General features: G+C 43.6%; 1 protein-coding gene across 1 annotated transcript in view; it reads left to right on the forward strand.

The window, feature by feature from the left end:
- Nucleotides 1-12,132: 12,132 nt before the first annotated feature.
- Nucleotides 12,133-12,885, forward strand: part of lgmn (legumain) — a 47,707-nt gene continuing 46,954 nt past the window's right edge. Inside the window, exon 1 of the mRNA XM_080202375.1 lies at nt 12,133-12,268. The gene's annotated coding sequence lies outside the window, so the exon portion shown is untranslated. The remainder of the gene's footprint in view (nt 12,269-12,885) is intronic.

Consider the following 12,885-nt stretch of genomic DNA (forward strand, 5'->3'; position numbering starts at 1 on the left):
CTGTGTCTGTGTGGGTTTCCCCCGGATGCTCCGTTTTCTTCCCACAGTCCAACAGATGTGCTGGTTAGCTGCATTGGCCATGCTAAATTCTCCCTCAGTGTATCCAAACAAGCTCCGGAGTGTGGTGACTAGGGGACTTTTACAGTAAGTTCCTTGCAGTGTTAATATAAGTCTACTTGTGACACAAGAAGTAAACTATAAATACTAAAAAGAACTGTTGAAGGAAGTTGGGGCCAGCAATGGCCCAGAGACATGAACCAGTTGGAGGGATTTTTTTTAACATTTATTTTATTCCATCCTTAAGTTACACACTCAATACTCAGTGGACCAAGCAAACCTGAATCCATTCCTTGCTTGCTCCAAAAACCAAATTCAACTTCCAATTTAATCCAATTCAAGGTCCCCATTAGACAGAAAACCAAAATCCAAGCTGAGAAGACACCGCAACCTATCTCGGGTTTGACCTGAAGCTTGATCTTGGCCAAAAGTCCCAGATATTGCAAGATGGTGCTGCGCAATGTATGTCAGGTTGCTATTTTGTTTCATGTGTTTCACAATCTTAGGACATCTCAAAGCATTTTACAGATAGTGCTGCAGTAATTTCTTATTCAGGAAAGACCCCATGCCTTAGAATATGTTGAGCGCAGACCCTACTCAACCAGATTTTGCTTGCAAACCCTCAGACAAAATGTTTAGTGTTAGATGTTTCACAGCAGGACAGCGTTTGCTAAACAATTCTAAGTATGATAATAGCTACAGGAACTACCAATTCAATATAATCAGCCGAGCTCATAACCTTGATATCTTTTCAGGATAGGAGAGACAGTATGCCACATGTCAAGCCAACTGAAACTAGTTTACTCTGGTTTGATTTTATATACATATGGCAACAGGAAGATGCTATTGTACAATAACAATAATATGGATCATGGTTAGTCCAAAAGACATGCTTGTTAGATGCACTGGCCATGCTAAGCTCTCCCCAGAATACCTGAACAGGTGCCGGAGTGTGGCTACTAGGGATTTTCACAGTAACTTCATTGCAGTGTTAATGTTAGCCTACTTGTGACACTAATAAATAAACTTTAAACTTAAAATTTAGAAGAGCATACATTCATATGCAATGGATCTGCACTCTGAAAGCAAGAGAAATATGATCAAGCCTTGTACATTTTTTGAATTATGCAGAAGCAAGAGAAGCCTATAGTTTCCCATTACCTTTGTCAAGACATTGCCTCAGCCAATCAGTGTCGACTTGCCAACCAAACTGCACCCTTTTCTCCTGTAATATAAGTTTTTGTGATTGTTTGAAATTTGGCATTCTTGCATTTGTCCTGATGGGAACGAGATGGAAACATGTTTCTCTTTTCAGCAATATTTTCAAACTTGAGAATATCTGATGAGAGTTGAGATGGGATCATCAGATTCCTCTCTAATTATCAACACAGAACTGGACTCAATTGTTTTACACAATAATTTAGAGAGTTGTAATCAAGTTAGGTATTCCAATGCAAGCATTGTCAAGTTAGATCACAAACTCGTTGAGCAATGTTACATGTGGCATCCTAGAATATTTCAGGTCTGGCATATGAATTGTGTGTGGAGATTGAGCAAAATACAAGCAGTTAGGATAAGAACAGTGTGCTTAAGAATGTAAAATTGTAGAAGGCCAAATGCCTTGTACCCATTTGTTCCAGGAGCTGCTATAGGGATCTGAAACTAAGAGAATTGAGGAATAGTAATCAAAATTCCACACTGTGGCCCTGGAAACCAAATAAAACTTATTTTGTAATTGATTTGATTTACTGTCATATTAATTAGTATATAGTGAAAAGTATTGTTTCCTGCACGCTATATAGACAAAACATACTGTTTATAGAGAAGGAAAGGAGAGAGTGCAGAATGTAGTGTTACAGTCATAGCTAGGGTGTAGAGAAAGATCAACTTAATGCGAGGTAGGTTCATTTCAAAGCCTGATGGCAGCAGGGAAGAAGCTGTTCTTGAGTCAGTTGGTACGTATCCTCAGACTTTTCTATCTTTTTCCCGACAGATGAATCTGAAAGAGAATATGTCCGGGGTGTATGGGGTCCTTAATTATGCTGGTTGCTTTGCCAAGGCAGCGGGAAACTACCTCCAATGCGTTGGAGGCTGGTTTGCTTGATGGATTAGGCTTCGTTCATGCCCTTTTGTAGTTTCTTGCGGTCTTTAAAGGCAGGAGCCATACCAAGCTGTGATACAATCAGAAAGAATGCTTCCTATGGTGCATCTGTAAAGGTTGGTGAGACTCATAGTGGACATGGCAAATTTTGTTAGTCTGATAAAGTAAAGGCAGGTACCAGTAGAGGTTATTGGTGACCTGCACACCTAAAAACTTGAAGCTCTTGACCATTTCTATTTTGGCCTCATTGATGTCCTCCTCCAAGCTTCCTGAAGTCGATGACTATCTCATTCATTCATTGACATTGAGGGAGAGATTGTTGTCGCCATACCCCTTCATCAGATTCTCTATCTCTTTGCTGTACTCCGTCGTGTCATTGTTTGAGATATCCTAGGATACAGTGAAAAATATTGTTTCTTATTCATTGTACAGGCAAAACATACTGTTCAGAGAGTATAACGGAAGGAGTTTAATGTTTGAAGTTTATTCATTAGTGTCACAAGTAGGCTTACATTAACACTTAAATGAAGATTCTGTGAAAATCTCCTAGTCACCACACTCCAGCACCTGTTCAGGGACACTGAGGGAGAATTTAACATGGCCAATGCACCTAACCAGCACATATTTTGGACTGTGGGAGGAAACACACACAGACAGGAGGAGAATGTACAGACTCCACACAGAGACTCAAGCTAGGAATTGAACCCGGGTCCCTGGCATTGTGTCGCAGCAGCGCTAACCACTGTGCCACCATGCTGCTCATTTGCCGCTGTGACAGCCATGGAATGGTGCAGAATATAGTATTGCAGTTACAGGTTGGGCAAAGAGAACAGCTTAAAATATGATAAGACCATTCAAAAGTCTGATGATAGCAGGGAAGAAGATATTCTTGAGTCTGTCAGTATGCGTTTTCAGACTTTTGCATCTTTTTTCCAATGGAAGAAGGTGGAAGAGAGTATATTGGGATGAGTGGGGTCCTTGATTATGCTGGCTGCTTTCCCAAAGTAGCAGGTAGTGTAAACGGAGTCAACGGATGGGAAGCTGGTTTGTGTGATGGACTGGGTTACGTTCATGACCCTTTGTAGTTTCTTGTGTGTGTTTTGAAAACATAAAATTCAGGAATTAATATTAATTGTGGAGCTGATACTTTAGAAGGAGAACACATTACCAGCTCTTTCCCAGACTGATCTTTAGACTGGTAACTCTGGATATTGAATGTATCACATGTGAATCTCAATCACATGGTCCAAAGATGTGTGGGTTAGGTTGATCAGCCATGACAAATTGCCCATAGTGCCAGGGGTATTAGCAGGGTAAATACATGGGGTTAAGTGGATTGGGCCTGAGTGCGATTGTTGTTGGTGTAGACTCGATGGGCCGAATGGCCTCCTTCTGAAATATAGGGATTCTATGATTCTATGATTTGTCCACATTTTGCAACTGTTTCTGTGTTTACCTTCACTGAGTGTAGAATTGTCCTGGAAGCCCCAAAAATTCAAGATTAACCTCCTAAGAGGTTAATTCAAGATTAACCCACTAATGTGTGAAACCTGGAGAAAAATCATTGAGGTATGAAAAAATGTTAATTTATTTTCTTGGAAAACTTTTAATATTGGCAATGGTGAAAAGGGTTTTTGAATGTTTGGAAGTGGAAGATCATGTGAAGAATCACCAGGAACATATCCAACAAGAAGCTGTGGCTGAGTCTCAGTACGCCAATGTACCTTTGCATGATAGTCACTTTTATTTAAAGTCCTCTTTTTCATTCAGGTACCATGGCTTATGAGGGCATTGGAGACCATGGAATTGCACTGGATTGGCCCCCGATTATGGTTGGCAAAGTGCTGTGGTGGTTTGCCATTGCTCTCTCCAGTGTGGCCGACCAGGAAACTCTCCTACTTTTACCTCCTGCCATCTGGCAAGTTGGAGGGATTTACAGGCTGATAATCAACTTGTTTGGCCACATTCCTAATGAACCTTCCATGCCCAGCAAATCCTGAAGCAGGACTTGAAGCTGGAGCTTCTAGCCCAGAGGTAGGGATGCTACCACTGTGTCACAATATCTCCCTTTTTAAAAGAAATAATTGCACAATTTGGACAAAAATATGATGGGATCACATCACATAAACATTTATATGTTGAGCTGTTACCTCAGGTTGGGTGTATTCTGGAGGTTGAATATTTAATCACAGGATATTTGCTCATGTAACTTGCAGCGAGTAACCCTGATTGTACACGGGTAGGACATGTGAGTCCACTGTGCCACACTTTTGATGCTGGAACTGGTCTAAGGTATTTAGGCCCAGAAAACTCTGGTCAATGCTGTGTAGAATTACAAAGAATGTATCCACTGCTTGTTTTGAGTTCAAGTGACCTGCTGTGTCTGGTGAACACCTCTCAATACAGTTTAAATTTCCCCGATTATCATTTGGATTTGCGTTTTCTGTCAGTTTTTTCTGTTTAACGATCTAATTGGATGGTCTTTCCTGCTTCGCAATTTTTATGGTATCTAGTGCCAATCAAAGCATTAGAGGTTTAGAACTCTCCATGTCTGTGGGACAACCTCAGAATGTAATCTTTTTATCATATCCATTCTGCACAGTTTCAGCGAATAAGAGATGTGATTTTGACTTTAGTTCTTCTAGCAACTGTCTTGCAATTTTCTTTCCTTTGGTTCCAGAAATGGAAAGTAATAAAAATCCTGGAGATGGGTCCCATGACCTCACAACATAAGAACATAAGAACAAAAGAAATAGGAGCAGGAGTAGGCCATCTAGCCCTTCGAGCCTGCCCCGCCATTCAATAAGATCATGGCTGATCTGTCGTGGCTCAGTTCCACTTTCCCGCCCTCTCCCCATAACCCTTAATCCCCTCTCTTATCAAAAACCCATCAACCCGCGTCTTAAAAATATTTAGCGAGGCAGCCTCCACCACTTCAACGGGCAGAGAATTCCAGAGATTCACCACCCTTTGAGTGAAGAAGTTCCTCCTCAACTCCGTTCTAAACCGCCCCCCTTTTATCTTGAGGCTGTGCCCCCTAGTCTTACTGTCTTTTTTGAGCGGGAAGAGTCTCTCCACCTCTATCCTATCCATCCCATTCATTATCTTATACATCTCAATGAGATCTCCCCTCATTCTTCTAAACTCTAACGAGTACAAGCCCAGTTTATTCAGCCTCTCCTCATAGCTCAACCCCCTCAACTCCGGTATCAGCCTAGTAAACCTCCCCTGCACTCCCTCCAAGGCCAAAATATCTTTGCGCAGGTGCGGCGCCCAAAACTGCACACAGTACTCCAGCTGCGGCCTCACCAATGCCCTATACAGCTGCAGCAAGACCTCCCTACTTTTATATTCAATCCCCCTCGCTATGAAGGCCAGCATCCCATTCGCCTTCCTGACCACCTGCTGCACCTGCAAGCTGGGTTTTTGCGACTCATGCACAAGGACCCCGAGGTCCCTCTGCACCGTCGCCTGCTGCAGTTTTTCACCCCGTAAGTAATAGTCCTTCCTACCATTCTTCCTACCAAAGTGGACCACCTCACACTTGCCAACATTAAATTCCATTTGCCATTTCCTGGCCCATTCACCCAGCCTATCTAGATCCTTCTGCAGACTCTCCACACCCTTCGCACAATTTGCCGTTCCCCCAATCTTGGTGTCATCAGCAAATTTCGACACCCTACACTCGGTTCCCTCCTCCAGATCATCTATATAAATGGTAAAAAGCTGAGGCCCCAGCACCAACCTCTGGGGCACTCCACTAGTCACCATCCGCCAATCCGAATAGCACCCGTTGACCCCCACTCTCTGCCTCCTATTTGACAACCAATCCTCTATCCACGCTAACACCCTACCCCCAACTCCATGTCCCTCGACCTTCTGCAATAACCTCTTGTGAGGTACTTTGTCAAACGCCTTCTGAAAATCTAGAAAGACCACATCCACCGGCTCTCCTCTATCCACCGCCCTAGACACATCCTCATAGAACTCCAGTAAATTTGTCAGACACGACTTCCCTTTAATGAAACCGTGCTGCGTCTGCTCTATCAAGCAATTCCCTTCAAGATGCCTCGCAATTTCCTCCTTAATGACAGATTCTAACATTTTACCTACCACAGACGTTAAACTAACCGGCCTATAATTCCCGCCTTTTGCCTGGCACACTTCTTAAACAACGGCGTAACATTAGCCGTTTTCCAATCATCCGGCACTTCCCTGGAATCCAGCGACGTCTGGAAAATAACCACCAAGGCATCCACTATCACCTCCGCCATTTCTTTCAGAACCCTCGGATGCATTCCATCCGGTCCTGGGGACTTGTCCACAATCAGACCCTCCAGTCTGTCGAGCACCGCCTCTCTAGTAACAGTAATGTCATTAAGACCCTCCAGTCCTACCACCTTTCCATCGCTAACACCCGGCAAATTATTCACGTCCTCCTCTGTGAAGACAGAAACAAAAAAGTTATTCAATACCTTAGCCATATCCCCATCCCCTACCACTAGGTCCCCTTTCTCATCCTCTAAAGGACCAACATTCACCCTAGCCAGCCTCTTCCTTTTTAGATATTTATAAAAACTCTTGCTATCCTTTTTTATATTAAGCACTAGCCCAGCTTCATAGTTTCTCCTACCCTTCTTTATCAACTTCTTTGTCAATCTTTGTTGACATTTAAACCTCTCCCAATCCTCTTCTCGCCCACTACTCTTAGCTACTCTAAATTCCTCCGCTTTTAATTTAACACTTTCCTTCACCTCCTTCGTTATCCACGGCTTATTACCTCTCCTCCTACTGTCCTTTTTGACCATCGGAATAAATTTCTGCTGAGCACCAAGAAAGATCTCCTTAAAGATCCTCCACTGCTCCTCAACAGACCCTCCCTCCAACGTGCTCCCCCAGTCCACATTCGCCAATTCTTCTCTCATCCTACCGTACTCCCCTCTATTCAAACAAAGGACGTGTGTCCGGGAACCCACTTTCTCCTCCTCCATCTGCACCAGAAACTCCACCATACAATGATCACTCTCCCCATGAGGATCCTTCACCACAAGGTCCCTAATTCTACCCGCCTCATTACATAGCACCAGATCCAAGATAGCTCGCTCCCTCGTTGGCTCCAACAACAGCACTTTCAGAGTCTGCCCTGCCAGCAACCTTGCCTCCCCCCCACTCCCCAAATGGACATTTGGGAACTCCATCCCCTTGGATCTCACCAACTGTAAATCCCAGTCCCCAGCACTGCTAGGGTATTGCTCTCACCTGGTAAGTGTACTGTGGTGCTTACCCGCAAGCCCCCGGTGGGGACCATTCACCAGGTTCCCATTTGTCAAATGCTGTTATAAACCCCTCTAACCTGACATCAGGGGTAAGGATCTTAACATGGAGGGATAACAGAGCGGTGAAGCCGTTAATGATATTGAAATGTATGATAATGGGGTTCTCGATCTTTCATGGAAGGGACATCATTATCTTATTGATAGGGGAGGTGGAACAGGCAGAATGGAAATCCCAATGACGTAAAAGCCATTTGGGGAGCTCTGTTGGTTCCTTCACCGGCTTTCATACCAGATGAAAATGGGGGCAGAAAAATTCCCACCCTTAATATACATAATGGGCAGAATTTTCCTGCCCTCACAGCCACCACAGAATATTCTGCAGTGGCTGAGGTGGACCGCCATTGGGCAGAATATTCTGATCCCAGTGTCAATGGGATTTCATGTTGTTGGCAACCTCCGTCAGTGGGACTGGAAAATCCACTGGCAGCAACAGCCAGACACTCCCAACCGATGTCTATTCAGAGGCAATTGGACAGCTCTCTGGCACAGGAGGGCTGGGTTGCATGGCTTTCTTGTGCTGAAGGATTTTTATCATTCTCTTTGGTCTTCTGTACTAACTTCTAAAAGACAGCACCTGTTACACAAAACAGAACAGTAAATACAATAACTGCTTGAATTGCATTGAAGCCTCCCTACCAAAATGGATATATTGGTAAATCCCATCTAAGTTAATGCAATGCTTTCATTCTGCTAATGTACTCTCTGCTGAATCCACCAGATGTCAGTGATGCATCACAAACACAAATATATATTGTGTATGTCAACACTAATGTACTTTCTCATGGCATTGCTTTTGGTTCAATTACGGGTTTTGGGAATATGGGTGGCACGGTGGCACAATGGTTAGCACTGCTGCCACACAGCGCCAGGGAGCCGTGTTCAGTCCTGGCCTTGAGTCACTGTCTGTGTGAGTTTGCAAGTTGTCTCTTTGTCTGCGTGGGTTTTCTCCAGATGCTCCAGTTTCCTTTCACACTCCAAACATTTGCAGGTTAGGTGGATCGTCTATGCTAAGTTGCCCCCTAGTGTCAGGGGATTGGCAGTGTAAATAGATAGTCCTGGTGGGATTGTTGATGGTGCAGGCAGAGTGGCCTCCTATAGGGATTCTATGTTTCCATAAATATACCATGTGTTGTTTGTTCAATCGTATGAAGCCCTTAACATTTTTCTGTCAGTTAGAACAGTGGTTCTTAAAACTGGAGTTGGAGTCTGTAGACTTTCCAGATGCTCTGTGAAATTTGAAGACATAAAGGTTCAAAGGCATTGAGAGGAGAAGATATTCTGAAACAAGTTAGGGGTATCAAGGAAATTGGCTTGCCTGCTGTTGTTTCCAGGCCATTAATGAATGACCACAGGAAGTAATCCAGAGTAAACAAATGAGCAGTGGTTGGACGGGCATGTTTGGTGCAAGGCAGGAGCAAAGTGCAGTCGCCATATGTGAGGAAGACAGCGTACATGAAGGAGTGACACTAAGATTTACAGTGCACATTATCACCTGGTTGTCTCCTGATTGTTGTTAACTTCTGCTGTGTTGGGCGCTAGAACAGAATTCATTGAACTGGTTTAAACTGGCCAGTAAGCATTGTACAGCTGGGTTCTTGTCCATCAAATATTTTCATTGCTCTGTCAGAAAGCATTTAACACCGTTTGTAATATAATTTAGATTGGTGCCTGTAATACTAACTCATTTGAAAAGAGATCCTTCAACCAAAAAGATTTGGGGACTATATGATTTTAAAATTGCTACATATAAATTTTAGGCTGAATGAATTAAATAGAAGTGGGATGCTTACATTCAGTTTGTATAGGCAACTCATTAGCAAAATTGGGTGTATATTAGTGCTGTGGGTATCCCTACAACACAAAGAATCATAGAATCCGTAGAATCATAGAATCCCTACAATGCAGAAGGAGGCCATTCAGCCCATCAAGTCTGCACCAACCACATACCCATCCAGGCCCTATTCCTATAACAGCACATCATTACCCTGCTAATCCCCTGACACTAGGGTCAATTTAGGTTGGCCAATCAACCTAACCCGCACATCTTTGGACTGTGGGAGGAAACCAGAGCACTCAGAGGAAACCCACATAGACGCGGGGAGAATGTGCGAACTTCACACAGATAGTCACCTGAGGCTAGAATTGAACTCAGGTCCTTGGTGCTGTGAGGCAGCAATGCTAACCACTGTGCCGCCACGCTACCATCAATGATTCAAGAAGGTGACTCACCACCACCCTCTCAAGTGCAATAAGGAATGGTCAATAAATCTGGCCTAACCAGCGACACCCAGATCCCAAAACATAAAAAAAACTAAAGAACAGATTAACAGGGAAAAAAGAAAAAGTATCATTTGTTAAATATAGGGACAGTAGGAATAAATCAAAGGGAGTGTCACAGTGGGGAATACAAATCAAAATGGGTTTAGAAAGTCTTTCAAAAATACCTAGAGCAGCTTTTGCTAGGACTGACAAGGATGGGCAATTTAGTCTTTTTAAAGTTTATTTATTAGGTTTACAATAACACTGCAATTAAGTTACTGTGAAAACCCCCAAGTGCCACACGCCGACGCTTGTTCGGATACACTGAGGGAGAATTTAGCATGGCCAATGCACCCTAACGAGCATGTCTTTCAGACTGTGAGAGGAAACCAGAGCACCCGGAGAAAACCCATGCAGACATGGAGAGAATGTGCAGACTTCACACAGATAATGATCCAAGCTGGGAATTGAACCCTGGCACTGTGAGGCAGCAGTGCTAACCACTGTGCCACCCTATACTTGTACACTACACATCCCTCTCCCCATGCATGTCCATGTTCAAAAATGATGAAAACCCTTGAGAAACAGTTAGTGATGCTTATGATTATGAATGAAGTTTTTGTTTTCACGCAGCTTCCCTCTTTTTACTTCCCAAATACAAAACTGCAGACAAGTTACATTGTAGGAGAGATTTTTGTTCCCAATAAATTTTTGTTGGAACTAGTCACTGATTGACTCAGCATTTTCTGCATTCATGCTGATTTCCAGGAAATAGGATTAATTTAGCCCTACGTTCACATCACTTCCCGATTCCAATTGGTCCACTGAGTAAAACCAACCTCTTCCCACATCGTCACTTAATCCAGGAAGCATGGTATGGGGGTGGAATCCTCACATCTTCAATGTTTTAATAATCCAGTAAACATTGAGGGGGAGGGGGAATATTTCCCTGTGCTTTCAATTTTCTCCTCTGGTTCCCCGCAGGAGATTAATGTTTAATTCCTGGAAGGCTGGCTATATTAGTGACAACTTTAAAATTTATTTATTTGTGTCACAAGTAGCCCTCCATTAACACTACAATGAAGTTACTGTGAAAATCCCCTATTCGTCACACTCCGACACCTGTTCAGGTACACTGAGGGAGAATTTAGCATGGCCAATTCCCCCAACCAGCACACCTTTAGGACTGTGGGAGAAAACCGGGGCACCTGGAGGAAACTCACGCAGACATGGGCAGAACGTGCAGACTCCACACAGTGTGCCCAGCCGGGCATCAAACCCAGGTCCCTGTCGCTTTAAGGCAGCAACGCTAATCATTGTGCCACCATACTGCCGACAAGGGATTATAAATAGTTAGTTATTTTGGTAAATGCAGTTGATTGAAAATAATGAGGAAAGATTCGCCATAAACCATAAAATGCAGCTTGATATTAACACAAAACGAAAATAGTAATTTCCCAATTTTTAAAATGATTTGATTTATTGTCACATGAATTAGCATACAGTGAAAAGTATTGTTTCTTGATGCTATACAGACAAGGCATACTGTACACAGAGAAGGAAAGGCGAGAGTGCAGAATATAGTGTTACAGTCACAGCTAGGGTGTAGAGAAAGAACAGCTTAGCACAAGGTCGGTCCATCCAAAAGTCTGATGGCAGCTGGGAAGAAGTTGTTCTTGAGTCGTCTGGTACATGACCTCAGACTTTTGTATCTTTTTCCCAATGGAAGAAGGTGGAAGAGAGAATGCCTGGGGTGCATGGGGCCCTTGATTTTGCTGGCTGTTTTTCCGAGGCAGTGAGAAGTGTAGACAGTGTCAATGGATGGGAGATTGGTTTGAATGATATACTGGGCTTCCTTCACGACCTTTTGTAGTTTCTTGCAGTCTTGGGCAGAGCAGGAGCCATACTAAGCTGTGATACACATTTTTTTTCCCCATGGGACAGCTTTTTAAACACAGTAAGAAGTCTCACAACACCAGGTTAAAGTCCAACCAGTTTATTTGATAGTAAACGCACACGCTTTCCGAAACGCTGTTCCTTCATGAGGTGTGTGGAAGGTGTGAGACTTCTTACTGTGTTTACCCCAGTCCAACACCGGCATCTCCACATCACAGCTTTTTAAAGCCATAACCCACCATGTGTCACAATTCCAGATGGCATTGGCTAACATTTTCTTTAAAAAAATCCTTCCACCCGACCTCCCCGAAGATGTCCACTTTTTCTATCTCCGTATAGAACAAAGAAACTTAATGCACACCACCAGTTTTATAGAATATGTTTTTTTTGTGTAATCTCAGTGCAATTCCCTCCTCCCTTGCTTACGTTTCAGCTGATGGGCAGTCTGTCATGGGAATTTTGCTGGGAGTTGTTTCACTGGTTGTTCCAAACGTCAGTCAGTGGCGAGTTCCTCTTTCAGTGGAGTATAGAGAGGGGCAGAGGCTGCGTGCATTGACAATCGGTGCGGCCGTACGATCCCCAGGGAGCAGGAGGAGTGAATGAGACCCAAGTTATTCCGGTAGGTGAAAGGGGCTTCTCTGCGCCTTGAGAAAGGTTTCCAAGGTCTTAGGAACGTACACAGGCGGAAGAGGAGAGGGCACTGAGTTGTGTTTAAAAGGGACGATAGATGTGTTCACCAACCTGGTCTTCATACAATAGGAAACCAACCCTTTGGCTTTTCTTCTCACTTTCGCCTTGAGCCAGAGAGGGTCTGGTGTCAGTAAAAATGCAGAGAAATCAACTCGTGATTCCTAACATTAATAGCATTGCGCACTGCTTGGAGGTTTGCCCTGGGCTGAATGATCCAGTTTTATTTCGTACCGTATGTTTATGTGTTATGTATTTTTAATACTGTATTTGCTAGCACAGTACCTTGCCCCTCGCCTGAGGTGTGATGATCCTCAGGTTATAATCGTCACCAGTCAGCTCTCCTTCCTCTCCCCAGGGGAGAGCATCCAGTGCTACCATGAGACTAAGGCGATTTTATCTTTAAAGCATTCTTTCCAGCTGCCTCCAGATTGATTCAGGGCTATGGGCCAAGTGCTGATGGACAGGATTAGGTGGGAGTTCAGGTGTTTCTGGTGTGTTGGTGCAGACTCGAAGGGCTTCTTCTGCACTGTATGACTCTATGATAAG

This window comes from Carcharhinus amblyrhynchos, chromosome 14 (genome assembly GCF_965287045.1).
Source record: "Carcharhinus amblyrhynchos chromosome 14, sCarAmb.v2.hapA, whole genome shotgun sequence".
NCBI lineage: Eukaryota > Metazoa > Chordata > Chondrichthyes > Carcharhiniformes > Carcharhinidae > Carcharhinus > Carcharhinus amblyrhynchos.